The following is a 12,689-nucleotide window of genomic DNA, read 5'->3' on the forward strand; positions in this document are numbered from 1 at the left end:
AATCATCTGATTAAATCACGTGGACAAGATGAATGGAAATAGTAACTTTTTGCCTTCTCTCTTAGCTCTGAGGCTCTCTTTGTACAAATACCTTGAAAGTCATCTTAGTAATTATAGAGTAGACATTACCCTTATATTTGCATGCGACAGGAACTGAGAAGTGGCATGAGTTAACCAGAACTTCCAGTTTCTTTTTCTCTTACTCCCAATTTCTTGCTCCCTCTCACTCCCTCCTTCCTTGTCTCATGGATGAAATGAGAACAATGAGAAATTTAAGGTGAGAAATATAATCAAACCAGGTGTAGAGCTAACACACAACTGTGACCGGATGTGGTCTACAAATCTGATTCTGAGCTTGTAACTAGCTGTGGGGGGTGGGGGGATGTGGTTAATAACAACCTTTTTAGTATTTTAAGACAGAAGTAAAGCAGCTGAGGCCCAACGGAAATACCTCTCATGGGTCCTCATGAAGGAAATGCCACGTCATCCTTAACCAATGAAGGACAGGTGGCTCTTTCTTCTAATATCCATTACACAGATGAGGAGCATAATACCAAATTCGGGTAAGGAAGGGAACTTTCCTTGTTTTAAATATGAACACTGATGGTTTGACTTAATCCCAGGAAAAAGTCTGGGAGGGGAAAGTATAACATGCCTAGTGGAGCAAACAGCCTTCCAGTCCTCCAGGAAATGTTTGATGAATAACATTCCTCAAAACTGTGCTTTGATAAGAATTAAAAAATGGAGAGGTTATATCCTGAAGGGCAGAAATTGGATACAGTTGTGTATTTCTGACATTTTGATATGTGGAGAATCAGTGGAGCAGGTGTTATGGTTGGCATCAAAGAGGCAAAAGTGGAGAGGTGACACCAGAAGATCTTCTAGATTAGATATAGGTCTCAATAGAACATCTGAGCAGGCGTGGGGTTGGTAGGGTCCTAGAGGCCTGTGGAAATTATTATGGGCCACCCTGCAGCATGTATTTCATGGAGGGCCTTAGAGGTTCCTTAGAAGTTATGGATGATTGTTTACAACTGAATAATTTTGTAACAGTTATTGGCAGGTTGTTCTCCCTTTGCCTAAAATCATGGTAATGCCATGTTTATTTTATCTATTTTTAAATGTGTAAAATATACTGACTGCCTGGCACTTGTCCATGCAGGAGAAAGTGGTTAGAGCACACGAGGACAATATTATATAGAGCTTTATTTGACAAGATGATTTATTTAAAAATCAACAAAGTGGCTAATGGAACTTCAGGGTAGTAATTTCACATTTATATTAAACTTTAATGAGCCCATGTGGTTTCTTTAAAATCTATATTACCTGTGTAAAGAAAACCTATTCATTAGAAATCCAGTCTCTGATTTTGGTAACAGAGCCAATATTCAGATCCCACAGAGGCCAGTTCTAGAAAGCTTTAAAATCTAAGATATTTAACTTGGTGAATGTAAGACTTTATTATCAACACTTATTTCCCATGCTGTCAATTGAAAGAATATGTTGACCACCTACTGTAACTAATTTAACTGGTAAATAAATGGTTGAGACATTAATGGATGAAACAACAGAGTTGTTAATATTTTCTTATGAAAATAACTTCTATACTTACAGTAAGCATATTTTCAAGTAATCATTTTATTGCCTGATGTTTTAATATATAACTTTATAATTTATTTATAAGGAAAAATGTGTATGTCGATTCCAATTGCTAGTTCTGTATTTTTCTCTTAAATTGTAAAAGGAGAAAGTCTAATTGGCCTAATTAATTAGTATCAACCCCTCTGGGCCAGGACTTTTGGGTCAGGCTAAGCTACGTTATTGGCCAGCCTATGATTCAGGCCCCACTCCTGATCCATTCAGTGACCACCCTTTGCTCAAGGAATAGTCTAGATCACAGCAAAAGACCATGAGTAGGATGGGTTCTGTTAAGAGGATGAAGGCATTGCTGGCATCATGGTTGGTGTGTTTCATATCAGAAGTTTCCAATCTCTCTTTATTGTAAACCACTTTGATATACATCCTTGTTTTGTGTTTTTTTTTTTTTTAAGATTTTATTTATTTATTTATTTTACAGAAAGAGATCACAAGTAGGCAGAGAGGCAGGCAGAGAGAGAGGAGGAAGCAGGCTCCCCGCTGAGCAGAGAGCCTGATGTGGGGCTCAATCTCAGGACCCTGGGATCATGACCTGAGCCAAAGGCAGAGGCCCCAACCCACTGAGCCACCCAGGCGCCCTACATCCTCGTTTTATATCTTTTTGCACTTGTCCATTAACTCTGCTAAGATAAATTTCTGGAAGAATAACTATTAAGTCAAAGGATCTGAAAAATTTTAATTTTACTACCTGTCCTGACATATTTTTACCATATGTTCATCTGTTACTATTTCACTTATTGAACACAAAGAATATAATACTCCTTCTTTCCATGTGTATAAACATGAAAGAAATAAAAGTTTTACTTCTGCAATCAGCTCACAAAAACGGTGAAGCCTTACCACTTTGTTCTCTTTCTCATGCTTTTGTGAAACTGCGATGAAAGATTTTTAATGTTATTTTTTGGGAAACAGTCACATCTCTAGAATTTTTTTTCTTCAAGAAAAGATGAGGGCCCCTTGGCTGCCACTGGGGAGGCTAGCATCCAGGGGATAGAAAAAGATAACATTTCAGGTGCTCTTTTTCACTTAATTTTGCAAATTTTATAAAAGATTAAAACACACACACAAAAAGCCAAACTGCTTTCAGTGTGGGCGTACCCCTGACAGAGTCTGGAAAGTGGGCCTGGGTGTTGTCTCTGGGAATGCTGCCTTGGTATTCTGCCTTGCCTGCCCCTATGGCTGCTCTGACTGATTTTGCTGCCAGAGTTGTTCAGGTAGAAGAATTCTCCCTTCTACTTTTCCTTTATACTTCCCTGGGTGGAGAGCTTCTCAGAATTGAGAATGCAGGGACATGCCTGGATGTTTATTGAAATTGCTGATTGCCACGCTCCAACCCCTGAGATTCTAATTTGGTAGTTCTGGGGCCCAAGAGTCTAGATCTTTAACGGGTTCCTCAGATGACTCTCGTGCAGGTGCTTGGTAAACCCCACTTTGAGAAAAATTCTTTGGGGACTTAATGGGTACTTTTTGGGTGAGAGGAAATAAAAAGTAAAAATTTTCTATTTAACAAAATTTTCCTATAAAAAATGGCTATGCTACTCTTCCTTTCAGTAAGTCAAATCTGGATATATCTTTTTTTTTTTTTTTTTAAGATTTCATTTGTTAAGTAATCTCCACACCAAATGTGGAGCTTAAACTTGCAACCCCAAGATCAAGATTTGCACACTCCACTGAGCCAGCCAGGCACCCCAGATCTGAATGTATCTTAAAGAAGAACTTGAACTCTGTTTCAAACCCAGTACCTCCCTAACAAGAATGCTGCTGGCCCTTGCTTTCTCTTACTATATACATCCTTTTTTTTTTTTTTTTAAACTTTTATGTAGGGGCGCGTGGGTGGCTCAGTGGGTAAGCCTCTGCCTTCGTCTCATGTCATGATCTCAGGGTCCTGGAATCAAGCCCCTCATCAGGCTCTCTGTTCAGCCTGCTTCCCCCCCTCTTTCTCTCTGCCTGCCTCTCTGCCTACTTGTGATCTCTGTCAAATAAATAAATAAAATCTTAAAAAAAATAAAGCTCTTATGTATTTATTTGACACAGAGAGAGGAGAGAGAGGGACACAAGCTGGGGGAGCAGGAGAGGGAGAAGCAGGCTTCCTGTAGAGCAGGGAGCCTGATGCAGGGCTTGACCCCAGGACCCTGGGTCGGAGAACTGAGCTAAAAGCAGATGCTTAACTACTGAGCCACCCAGTGCCCCACTATCCAACCTTTTTAATTAACTCATGTGTCTCACAGTCTTCCATTCCTAACCTCTCTGGTTCTCCTGTTCTTATTGGCCCATTCCAGAATCCACTGAGGAGCTCTGGCGTTTCTCCTGATCTACTTTAGGAATTAATATTTTGAGGACAAGTCTCTGGGACACATCAGGATTGTGTGGGGAGGCCATTCGGCTGCCTCCCAGGGATAGACCTTTTTGGCATTATCTGGGTTAATTAGAACCTGGTTCTTGGCCTCGAAGGTTCAGCTGCTTGATTTTGTCAACAAATAAGATTGGCTCTGCTCTGTGAGCTGGTTCACTTGAACCAAAATCAAAACATCTGGTGCACACAATCAGCATAGCAGGCGTTTGTTTACAGTCACAAAGGAACTGGACATTTACACTGACATGGACTTCTCCACATACCAGTGGTTTGGGAAGCTCAAGTATAATCTGAAGTTTGCTTCAGAATAAGGAAGGTTAAATACACAATTTGTTCTCTGGATACCTCAAGGCTGATGCATTCATTCATCTCCACAATTGAGAGAGCCTTGCTAATCTTCCTGACCAGTTATGCCTTCTGAAGGATACCTCTATTTTGTAGGTTTGTTAATGCAATCAGGTGAAAATTTTTTTTTTTGAGGATTTTATTTTTTAAGTTATTTCTGCACCTAATGTGGGGCTCAAAGTCACAACCCTAAAATCAAGAATCACATGTTTTATGGACTGAGCCAGACCAGCGCTCCTGTCATCAGGTAAATTTTATTCTGAACAGAGAACCATTTATTTTATATTATTTTTTATGTTTATGTTAGTTCTTTATTTTTTTAAAGATTTTATTTATTAGAGAGAGTGGGGAGAAGCACAGGGGGAGGGAGAAGAAGAGGGGTAAAGAATCTGAAGTAGACTCTGCCCTGGGCCCAATATAGGCTCCATCCCAGGACTGGAAGATCATGACCTAAGCTGAAACCAAGAGTCACATGCTTTTTTTGTTTTTTGTTTTTTGTTTTTTGTTTTTAAGATTTTATTTATTTATTTGACAGAGAGAGAGACAACGAGAGAGGGAATGGAAGCAGGGGGAGTGGGAAAAGAAATAGTCTTCCAGCTGAGCAGGAAGTCCCATGCAGGGCTCCATCCCAGGACCCCGGGATCATGACCTGAGCTGAAGGCAGAGGCCCAATGACTGAGCCACCCAAGTGCCCCAAGGGTCACACTCTTAACCAATGGAGACCCCAGAGAACCATTTTATGTCTTCAAAACACTTCAAAAAAGTGTTTTTGCCTCTCTCTGCTTTCCCCCTTCCTTCCCCATTTTTTAAAGTTTTTTATCCCCCCCCTTTCTTTAAAAAGATTTATTTATTTAGTTATTTGTCATAGAGAGAGAGAGAGCACACAAGCAGGGGAAGCAGCAGAGGCTGAGGGGGAATCATCTCCCTGCTGAGCGGGGAGCCAGGCACGGGGCTCCATTCAAGGCACCTGAGATCAGGACCTGAGCCCAAGGCAGACACTTACACTCACTGAGCTACCCAGGAGTCCCAGATGGGGTGTTCTAATAGATATTTTGTTGTTGTTTGGTTTTTGGTTTTCTTGGTGAATCTAAGTCTAGTGAGATTTGGTAGTTAACACTAAGTCCAGAGCTGTGTAAAACTGAAGTCACTACCCCATTCTTCCACTTCTTTCTGACTCAAGGTTGCAAGGACTCGGACTAGCTCAAGCTTAAGAGGGGATTCAGCTCAGGGTAGCAGGAGCATCCAAGGACAGGAGTATAGCTCAGCATGGGAACACACTGGAGCCTAAACCTTGAGTCTTATCAGCACTCTATCTGCTCTCCTCTTTATACCTGCCTCATTTTGGTTTCTTCCGGCAGATGGCTTACACTGCTTTTCCACTCCACGATATGGAAGCATGATCACCAAAAGTTTTGGAGGTTATATTTTCTCCATTCAGTACACCAGCCAGGCTGGGGCTAGACTCTCTTAGTGCTCATTCCAAACACCTCTGGGAAGGTGCTCATTGGCTTAGCTTGGCTCAGGTGTCTATTCTGGGTCCAGTTGGCTAGGTTTGCAGGGAAGGTCATTCGTAGTTGAAGAAGCCACGTGGTTCAGGGAGTGGGACAGGAGCCAGGAAAAGACGTATAGCTGGGCAGCCAACCCTATGGGAAGCTATTATAATTCTCAGTCTACCATTTGGTGGCCCAGAACTCCCTGCTTTGGTTCTTTACCTGCGCTTTCCCTCCCTGAGCTATACATGAATACCTTCTATTTCTATGTCCTCCTCTCTAATCAAAGTTTCCTTATCTTATGTGGCATTATAATAGGATTCTGCTATGTGACCAATGAATTTGATACAGACAGCAAAACAGAGCAAAGATATAACCTAAACCCAGAATATCAGTTTTCTCATCTGATAAGTAGGGGTAATATTGCCTAACTTGAGACAGTGTTGTGAGATTAATAATTATATAATAATAGACTAATAATAATAATGTTTATTCCCTTCTATGTAATACATTTGCAGTTTAACCTGGATATTAGTGAAAATAATATATTATGGAAATCTCAAACACTATGTCAGAAAGGCAGTGGGGACGATAGAATCTTCTGTGACCTTCAAATCATATAACATAAACCCTAATCCTATTTCTTACCTCCAGATTGGTCTTACATAGAACTCAGATTTGAAAATCATGTAGATAATATTTTTCATAATTTGAAGAGGAAGGATGTACCTAGCTGTATGATTTTGAGCACAACTCTGTGCCAGTTTCTTCATCTGTAAAATGGAGTAATAATAGCCACTCTTTTATTGGGTTGTTTTGAGGATTAAATAAGTTATACTTAAAATGCTTAGAACAGAGCCTAGCAATAGTAAATACTATATAAATGTTAACACTGGTTATTATTCTTTAATGCATTGTTTCCTAAACTGTAGGCTGCATGCATTAGTAGCTAATTGAAATTCAAAGATTCAGAATAGAGAGTACACTATCACAGAGCATTACTCCATAGGAAGGGTAAGTATTATTGTGGGTGATGATAAATATCCTCTGAAGCTTGGTACAATGCTACCTACCTGTAAATTTCAATATTTGGTCTTTTTGGCCAATTTGACAGTCTTTACAGCTTGTGGGACTGAGAACCAAGAAGAGTGAGGAAATGAAGAATGGAAACCCCAGTGATGTGGGTCAAATGCATGTCCTACTAACCTCTGTTCTGCCACTTATCAGCCTAGTGGTTAGGCTTGTAACCTAAACTCTGCCTCAACTTCTCTTTTGTTAAAAAGGGAATTTCTTGTCTGTGTTTCATAGGAATATGTGAAGCATTTTGAACTACTTATAGTCCTAGCACTACGCAGTTTTCAAATCTTAGCTTGGCAATATCACAGGGCTAATTATGACTCTTTTTCCCTGAAAAAGAGAAAAGGTCTCTGATTTACAGTAAGTCAAACTTTGCCACACTTTCTAAACACTCATGAAATTCCTAGAATTGACAATGAAATACACTTTCCATGTGTCCATTACATTGATTTTAGAGTTTATTGCAATTTATACACTAAAAATTCAAACTCTTCTAACATGATCTTTTTCTCTTTTACCCTTTCTGGCTATTCCTTTTTGCTTTCTTCTTCATATTTCCCTTCCAGTTTCTCAGAGCCCAAGTTAAAATCCAGAAAAAAAAAAAAAAAAAGTGCTGCATGACACTATTCAGGAAAAGGAGGTTAATAATTTTTAAGCATCTGGTTCTCATCTTATTTAAGACATGAAAATGGAGATTAGGATCTTGTAGGTATAGTATCAATTTGGCAAATAAGAAGAGAAAGCCTAGTCAATGAGGGAAAGGATCTTTGCACCAGCAGGACAGTAGCATTAAACTAATATGGGGCTTAAAGTGCACTGGCGGGGGGTGGGGGGGGTGGGGGGGTGGGGGTGGGGGATGGGGGGTGGGGGGTGGGGGGGGTGGGGGTAGGGGCAGGAGAGTAGGGGAGAGGGGATAGGTAGGAAAAAGATGAGAGTGCTGTGAGGAAGTTAAAGAGCATCATCAGTACCATCATAATTCGGACAAGTAGAAATAAATGAAAAGCTACAGAAAAAAATGAGGTTGAAAAGGAAATAGTTGAGATTATCTTGTGAAACTGAAGGACCTTGTAGCATCTGATTTGCTGCTAGAAAATATGTCAAACAAGTTTTTTTTGTTGAAGATCGAGGGAGACGGGAGAAGAGGCACTAGAACCATCAAGCTACAACTGGTTTTTCTTCCTTGGAAAAGAGCACAAAGGGGTGTAAACAAAAACAAAAGCCAGTGTTTTTGTGCTCTGTTATTAACGTTTATCTGACCTTTCTTCCCCCTCCTTCATGAAAATAAAATTAATTTACAATGAGTGTTTGCACTTTACCCTGTCCTTTTCATTTTCGTATTCTTCGTAATTAATATTGGTAGGTCATTATCAATAGATGGGTACATGGAGACAAGAGGAAAGCATTTGCCCCAAATCATTTATCAGGTCACAGGTCAGAACTAGTCTTTGAATTCTTGGTTTCTCTTATTACCAGAGGGCCATAACGAATGAAGAAGAAATTCTAGTCCATCTAGTAGCAATTAGTTTGGATCTTCTAGCTGTACTGCTTAGTGGAAGATGAGACAATGGGTAGGCTCCTCCTCCCTCCAATCATTTGGAATTCTTACATGCACACAGGCACACATTCTCACAGTGGTCTTGCTTAGTTCCTACTGGCAGTGAGCAAGATGAGGTAGGAGGCCGATTGAAACCTATCTACTAGCAATTTACTAACCAATACTTGCGTTGACTTTTCAACACTGATGAAGACCATCAGTATATGGGAATTATAATATTCATTACCTTACAGTGCATATTTTTTCTAAGGATTGTATTCTCTGTGTCCACTTAATTCTGAGATAAAGAACCATTATCATCTGCTTCTGTGTGGGTTTTTTTTTTCATATTATACAATTTTGCTGATAATTCCTGAAAATCTTTAAGTAAGCCTGCAAAAATGTGGCTTAGGAAGAGCCTCCTCAGCTGCATCAGAACTGTGTAAATGTACCCTGTTTAGTTTCACTTGTGTTCAAACCTGTACCTTTGAGGCTGAGACCTTGGGAATTCAAGGGTAAAGTGAATTTTAATTTGGTACGTTTTGTACTTTGATGAATAATGAAAAAAAAAATGCCCTCAAAGCTTGATTGGTTCTAGCTACATTTGCCTGTCACTATTTCTCAAACTATTGTACATAAAATAACAGGCACAAAAGATCCTTCCCTCAAAAAACAGATTCCTGGGGAAAGCAAATCAAAAGAACAGTGGAGGGGATAATGCGTTTGATTTCTCAAAAGTCTATTTACTGTCCAGTTTATTTTGGTCCTTAGGCCTTTGGTCATGCTAGCAAGTACTTATTTTTATGGCTGATCGAACGACTACTAAACATTTGTCATTAATTGCAGTTTGGAATCACTTTAAATAAAATTTGTCATTTTGGCTCCCCAAAACTGTTTCTTCTCGAGAGACACGAGCCAGGTGCCACGAGTTGCCCGGATGCCAAGTCCCAGGACTGTCCAGTCTTCCACATTGGATCTGCAGCCGGCCTTCTAAATATTCTCGCGGTTAGAAAATCTATCCCCCAGACTCACAGATGCTGTTCTCCCCCCACTGGCTCTGCACAGAACATCATTATCTTTGCCGAGCTTCTGTCTCTATGGCAATAACAGATGGGAAGTGCTGCGGAATTATTCATGTTCAGCAAAGGAGGCAGTCAAGGAGGGGAAGGTGGGGGGGGGGTGGGCGAGGGGGCACGACCCGGGAGCACGACGTTGGGGGGCGTAAGGAAGGGAACGTGGGAGTGGGGCGAATGAGAGGTTTGTGAGCCTCTGGTAGGCCTTCTGGGAGGAAAAGTGGGGGGGGGGGATCTATGAGCACAGGACTATTCCCAGTCGGCTAGCTCCAAATGCGGACCCCGTAGGAGCGACCTCGAAGGAGTAAAACCAGGAGACACTGGACGAAAATGGGCGAAAAGGGAAAAAAGAAGAAAAAAAAAAAAAGAAAGAAAAAACAGCCGGAGGCCAAGCTCGAGTCCTTTGAATTCTGTGCAGTGCAAGTCGGTGAACTATTTCGGTTCCTGATCTTGCGGTGGGGTGGAGAAAAGGGGATTTCTTGGTGTTTCGAAATATGACGGAGCAACTCGGCAGAGTTTAATATGCTAATTCGATATCCTGGGAACGCTAACAAGGAAGACCACTCTGCTCGCCCGATGGTCATAGCCGAAAGATCCTAGGTCGTAACTTTCCTCATCTCATTTCGTGTTCCCTTCTAAAACAAAAACCAAATAATAAGCCCTCAGTAAACACTGTAGAAACCTGTAATTTCCAGCTCCCTTTTGAAACCGAGGGAGAAGCCTAGTGGGGAGGGGGTAGGAGGGAGGCTGAGAAGTAGGGACAAAAATGTTCTCTCTCGGTTTTGCCGGAACTTTGGCTAGCCCTCTAGCCCGGCCGGATGGCGTATGGAGGTCAGCCCGGGGAAGGCGTCTGGGCGGAGGCCGCCTGAACGAGGCGGGGGCCGCCGAGGTGGGGCGGAGCGTAGGCAGCTGGCAGGGCGGCTCGCGGGCTGGAGGCCCCGCGGGGGCGGGGGGCAGCCCCGGCGCGCCCCGGGGAGCAGGGCCCACACCGGGGGCGCTGCAGGGAGGCCGCCACCCGGCTGCCTCCGGGGCGGGGCGGCCCAGCTGCGGCCTCGTGGGGGGAGGGTCGCCCGTGCCTGACCTCGGGCGGCGGCGCTCTGCCGGGCGGGCCCTGCCTCCGCCCTGCCGGCACTGGGGTCGCGCACAGTGCACCGCGCGGCCGCCCTGCCCCCTCCTTCCCTGTCGCGCGGCAGCGGAGCGGCCAGGGCGCCCCCGGGTCTGGCCCGTCACCACAGAGCAGCGGGTGGGGCGGGGGCGGGGCGGTGGCGGCCCCAGACAGCCGGCTGGGCGACTCGAGGAAGGAAGGAGGGAGGGTGGCGGTGGGGGTGGGGCGGGGAGGGAACATCCTGTCTGCGCCGGGTGCACCGCAGACAGCGCCGCGCGCCAGCCGCCCAGACGGCGCGCGAGGCCAGGAGCGCCGGGAGCGCGCCTGGGGGGGAGGGGCGCGCGCGCGAGGCGATGGGGCGGGGGGAGCCCTAAGGAGCCACAATAGGCCAGACGGCGCGCGCGTCCCCGAGGAGCTGGGAGCCGAGAGGCGGTGGCGGCGGCGACGCCGGCGGGGCCGCGCGCGCGGTGCCGCCGCTGGCTCCGTTCCCCACCCCTCCCCCTCCCCGCCGCCCTCTCTCTCCCCCGGGCGGCCGGAGACGGCGGCGGCGTCTGCGGGAAGCCGTGTGTCTCCGCAGTGACGTGGGCGGGCCGAGGGCTCGGTGACGTCAGAGGGCTGTGTGTAGCGATGTGTGTGGGGTTCGGAGCGGCGCCGGCACAGCCGAAGGGAGCGGGCGAGCGGCGGCGGCTGGCACAGGTGCGGCCCCCGGCTCGCGGTGAGGACGCGGCGGGCGCGGCGGGAGGCAAGGGGCGCGCGGCCTCGGGGGAGCCCGACGGCGGTGCTCGGGGTAGTGGGGAGTTAACAAAGCTCGTCGAGCTACTCCGGGCGCGGAGGCCGGAGTCGGGGGTCCGGATGCGCGGGTCCCGGGTGGGGTCGGGGCCACAGGGGGCGCAGGGCGGGTGTCCCAGGGCGGATCATGCTTCACTAACCCCAGGCGGTGGGCGCGGACACAGGAAGGGCGCTGCACTTGACCGGAGCCTTCGGGACCCCGGAGACCCGGACGCCCGTCACTCCCCCACCCTCCCCCAGCCGCGCGTCTGCACTCCTCTGGGATGCCCCCGGCGTCTGTTGGCTGCCTGCGGCGCGGGGATCCCGACTTGGCGCCCCACCCGTTCGCAGACCCTTCTCCCTTCTGGCCCCGGGCAGGCGGGGGAGGTGCAGCCGTAGGGGTGCTGGGGTAACACCCGAGAACTTCCCGGGGAGAGGGTACGCTGGGGATTTCCACAGTCCTCCCCGCGGCCCCCGCAGTGGGGCAGTGTTGGAGGGCACTTGGGGTTGTCCCGAGGCTGTGTGTGGGGGTTGGGGGACTCCTCTTCCTCCACTTCCCACCCCCCCCTTGCACAGCCTAAGCGTCCCATATCCCTTGCCGCCACTCCGTCCTCCCTCTCGGGTTTGTGATGGGTGGGTGGATTTGCGTGGGCTGAGGATTTCAGGGTTGGGGGCTCCCCCACTGTAGGTCATGCCTCCTGCCCTCTTTCTCAGCCTTCGTTCGCTGAGGTGTTCCTGTGGTGGGCGAAAGTCAGAACATTGGCTAGTGGCCTTGGTCCGTAGCCCTAAGGGTATATTTTAAGGTAAATTGCTGGGAGTTCGGAAGGCAAAAATTTCTATTTATCGAATTTCTTTCAGAAAAGAAGGAAGTGGAAGAAGAATCTTTTCTTTTTCCTTCTTCCTCCATTTGCATTCTTTGTGAGGTCTGTCTGCCTTGTGTTTTTTTCCCGGGATTAGTCTTGTTAAGGATGGAGATTCCCAGGAGTGGAGTCTAGCTTTTGGCTTCCATTAAGCCACTTCACCCACCTTTTAAAGGGAAAGTTAATTTTTGCCTACAGTCATTCCAGAAAAATAGCATACACCGACCAGGTGAATTAATGCACTTAAAATTGTAACTTAGTTTCATATGGTAGATATGTTAACTCGTATCTGATTTTTTGGGGGGATGAAACTGGTATATATTTTTTATATAAAGAGATGTAGTAAGGGATTATTATAATTAAAATGGCATAACTGAGAAAGCCTCTGGTACTGAATTTTGGGTGAGATGATCTACTTAAGGTTCTCC

The 12,689-nt window shown here is 45.7% G+C and overlaps 1 protein-coding gene across 5 annotated transcripts in view; it reads left to right on the forward strand.

Moving 5' to 3' along the window:
* The first annotated feature begins 10,918 nt into the window (after nt 1-10,918).
* SKIL (SKI like proto-oncogene) overlaps nt 10,919-12,689 on the forward strand; it is a 29,625-nt gene continuing 27,854 nt past the window's right edge. For 2 of the 5 annotated variants that reach the window (XM_047730306.1, XM_047730328.1), the window contains exon 1: nt 10,926-11,348. The gene's annotated coding sequence lies outside the window, so the exon portion shown is untranslated. Of the gene's footprint in view, nt 11,349-12,689 lie in introns of all 5 variants that reach the window. The other 3 variants (XM_047730296.1, XM_047730317.1, XM_047730336.1) reach the window with 2 other exon arrangements.

This window comes from Lutra lutra, chromosome 1 (genome assembly GCF_902655055.1).
Source record: "Lutra lutra chromosome 1, mLutLut1.2, whole genome shotgun sequence".
NCBI classification, from domain to species: domain Eukaryota; kingdom Metazoa; phylum Chordata; class Mammalia; order Carnivora; family Mustelidae; genus Lutra; species Lutra lutra.